Genomic DNA, 4,604 nt, shown 5'->3' with positions numbered 1-4,604 from the left:
TCTGGATAAATTTAGTGCATTTAAATTTGAGAATTATATGTCTACGTTAAAGAAATTAATTCGTAAAACTAACCAACCATTACAGCAATTAACAAGAAGATTTGCAGAAATTGAGACAATACATAATAATGAAACATTCAAAATATATTCAAATTCATACGATATGGAAAAATGTTTTACACGCTCTCATTGTGATGGTCCTATTACGAAAGATTTCATTTCTGTACAACAATATAAAATTTTTTGCAATAATCAATATTATATTAACTGTGATGATCCAAAAAATAATTGCATTTCTTTTGAAAATGGACAAATAATGTCAATTTTAAATTTCATTAAATCTAATGACAATAAAATGTATGCTATTGGCAAAGTACTTGTGTTAGTGGAAGATTTATATACACAGCCTATTTCGTCATTAACTTTAAATATTGGTATCATGTCTGAATATTCTCATCTTCAGACATGAGAGTTTGATAAAATTAGAGCAAAAATGTTGAAAATGCCTTATAAAAAAAATTATATTATATTTCCGATGTTACACACAACTGAATAATACATGTTTAATATTAATTTGCATTTGTAATTAAATAATTAAACGTAATTATAATACTCTAATATAAATTGCAAATATTATTATTATTATTATTATTATTATTATTATCGTCACATTTTTATCATATTATTTACATCATAGATTATTTATAATTTCAATGCTGATCAATTTTTATTTACAGTTATTATGGCGTATAATATTGTGGAGTTCGAAGATGGTTTACAAATTGTTCCTTCTGAATGGTTAACTGAAAATAATAAGGAATGTAAATGGCCATCATATACAAGTCAAATTAAGATAAATAAAGCAATTATGAAAAGAATATTTCCTTCTGATGATTGGCAATTATATAAAATAATCCGTATTTTTGGTAGCAGCGGTTAGTAATATAAAAAATGTATTTTATTTTTTTATCAAAAATTATATAAATTAAAATTATAATATATATGTATTAAAAGTATATATTAAAATTTAAATTTTAAGTGATATTTGATTATAAAATATATAAAAACAAAAATCTAATTTTTAATATTCAAAAATTTTATACGTTTTAGATACATATGATAAAGCTATAGACAAACTTAAATTAGCTGAACAAATATCCGATATAGATGGTGATGATGGAAATAACCTCAAAAAATCGAGATATCAACGAGCAAAAAAAAATACAGGTTCATCTCCTGATAATTCTGATACAAGCGACACAAGCATCAATAAATTAAAAACTCGCAATGATTTAGAGTTAGATAATTTTCCTAATACACCAAAAGCTTTAACAATAAATAAGAGCAAAATCTGTGAAATAAAGACACCATTAATACAAGGTGATAAGAAAATGAATCGAGTAAAAAAAATTTCAAGTTCTTCTGATAATTCAGATAGAACTGACACAAGCAATGATTTAGATGAAGCTTCTAATATATCAAACGATTTAAATAAAAGCAAAATGACTTATGAAATAAAAAAACCACTGATAAAAAATTATAAGAAAATAACTAAGCCTCCGATACAAATAAGTAATGAAAAAATAATTAATATTCAGTCTAAAAAGTCTGCAGTTACATATAGTAAATCTATAAGTTCACAAGAACATCGAACAGCAAATAAAGATGACCTTGTTCCACAAAATTCAGATACAATATCTACATCCGATACTTGTAATGCTGAGATTGATGTAGGTAAAAATATATCTGTTATTAATTTTAAATTTTTGTAAAAGCTTACCTATATATATATATATATATATTATTAAAGTTTTAACTTTTTTTATTTATATCACTGTAAACATATATTTAAAATGGTATATAATTCGTAATATTTATATAATCTGACAATGAGTAGATATACAATAATATGTGTCAATTATTTTTGCAGATTTTCATAATTTAATTATCAGGAAACTAAATGCAGTATTGTTAAATCTTACAACAATTGATGAACGTTTAATAAAGTTGGATAATCACATAAGAAAAAATGAGGAAACGGATTTAAAAAAAAATGAACATTATGATTTCGATTTGCCAGCAGATACCGTAGAACAATTACAGAGAATTGATAATCAATTAAAAAACAAATGTGTTGCTGCAGAAATGGTATATACAAAATATTATCATTTTATACTTACGATTAGAAACATTTTATTGAAATGTCTTATAAAAAGCAATATTTTGGACATATTTATTTATTTATATAATGTTAAATAATTTTAAAGAAGTTAAAAGAAAAGTAATGTTAACTTTTTTTATAAGAGAAAAACAAATGTTTATTATTTTGATATTTTTAGATCATAAACTAATATTAATTAAATTATTTTATATTTTTAGACAAGACAATTGAGCTTTTTAGGAGGTAAGGATCATCATGATGTGATTTCGTACATGATGAAACATATTTTAACAAATAAATTAGCAATGGAATATAGTTGGGCTGGTGCAAAATTGAAAAATGCCTTTAAAAATCTTCGCATTACTATATGTATCATAAGTAAGTATATAAATATTTAATCACAGAAATGTTTTTATTGACATATTTTTGACACTTTATATATAGCATTCTATGCATGGTTATATTGGATGATGCTATTAGAACTCTAATATCATTATTCAATAATATGTAATCATAGGAATATAAAATAATTTTGAATAGTATATATACATATATACATATATATATATATAAAATTAAGTCGCTTTAAATTTTTATATAATCTATAACCACACATATCTGTTTAAACTTGTTGTTAGATGCTGCGCGAACTTCAAGAACCAATTTAACAAATAAGGAAGTTGAGGATATAATTGCAAGATGGCTAATTTTAGCCAAGCAGAGATTTGACCGAGATTTGTAAGTTATATATAATATACCTCAATTTAACTATTTTATCATCTTATCTCAAACTTTTTATTTTTATAAGAAACTGATTTTAAAGAGGGTGAACACATGCACTATCTGTTCATTATTGCGTGTATTAGTTTTTTTAAATTAAATACAACATTTAAGAACTTATTGTTATTTTTGTATAGAATATTTATTGCAGAATTGACTTATTGCACCTATGTATAACAATCACATATTTCTTTTTAGGAAAAAGGAAGAACAAAAAAAGAGATGCGAAAATGAGGAGATCTAAACAAGAAAAGGACAGGTTATTAAATATAATAATTTTAATATATAATAAATAAAATATTTGAACGTTTATTATTACGTTTATTGCACAGTTTATTATTATTACGTTTATTTATAGATTTTATAGAGTTTATTTTTGCATATGTACTTTTTTTATTTTGAATGTATTAATTTCATACACAGTAATTATATATATATTTTATTATTTAAATGGTTACAGTATTAAATACATATGCATAGTTGTAAGTGCAATAAAGTAATTATTAAATATTATTTTTTAAATATAGTATAAAACGAGAAAAGTTATAATAATATATACAGTTGAATATTAAAGTAATTTAAAGTTCTAAGTATTTTAGTACTTTTATGCGTAGCTGTAGCATAAAAAATTAACAATCACTATGTTTATTTTATTAATGCCTATATATTAAAAAGTTATGCACATTTAAGTTTTCTAACAATTGTATCAATTTTTTTTCATAATTCTGATAAAGTGATAACTAGAATTTAAAAAAAATTACTTTAAAAATGATTTATTATAAGTATTAATTATATATGTTAGTGATATAGTTATTAAATATGATTAAATGATGTGATTTAACGTGAATGTGTATTAAATGATAGTTATACACCCACACACACGTACATATATAATAATATGGCTTATATTTTTTGGAACGTATATATGTATTATTTAAAAAATAAAAATGTAATTAAATAAATTACATTTATAATCTTTGAGACAAGCATATGACTACTGGCAGGATCAACCAGGGAGCTTCGTGTTCGGTTACTCGCAAGGGAGTAACTCGCGAGCGAGCCCGAAGACTCGTCGCTAGCTCTTTTTCGCGCGCGCGCGCGTTCGATGCCGAAACACCGACGCGCGCGCGACACGCTCGTATGTGCCATTTTATTTGCCGCCGGTCTTGCTCAGCCGGTCGGCGACACTCTGCTGTGTTTAACGCTATTATGTAAAGCGTACGAGAGAACGACGGAGGCGAGAGTAAACCCCCGACGCCGCCGCCTCTCCTCTTCTTCCTCCTCCTCTCCGTTCAAAAATCCACAAGATCAAAATACTCGTGTTCTTATTCTCCCAAATGTTATGATGCGCGGTCTCGAGAGACCGCGCGATTCACCCTGACGCTAGATCGACGATGGCGATGCTTAGACGTCGAGGACTGTTCTGTCTGGTTCGTACGCGTTTAACCGCACACGACCAGCAATAAGATTTCGCTACGGCGTACAAAGCGAGCGGGAAGAAGCAACTCTTCCCGCAAACTCGTATCCGTGGAGTAGATGCTCGGTAAGCGCGACGATTCCGCTGCTGCGTACGAAACGAGAGGGAACCGCGCGGCCAACACACTAGAGGCGTGCGCGCCACATAAGAGCCATTCGGTCTTGCGACACCGACTCGTGGCAATGC

The sequence above is a fragment of the Nylanderia fulva genome, unplaced genomic scaffold (assembly GCF_048542155.1).
Source record: "Nylanderia fulva isolate GAGA-0341 unplaced genomic scaffold, ASM4854215v1 Scaffold974, whole genome shotgun sequence".
In the NCBI taxonomy this organism is placed as follows: domain Eukaryota; kingdom Metazoa; phylum Arthropoda; class Insecta; order Hymenoptera; family Formicidae; genus Nylanderia; species Nylanderia fulva.
The sequence above is the reverse complement of the archived record's forward strand: the minus strand, read 5'-3'. Positions refer to the sequence as shown.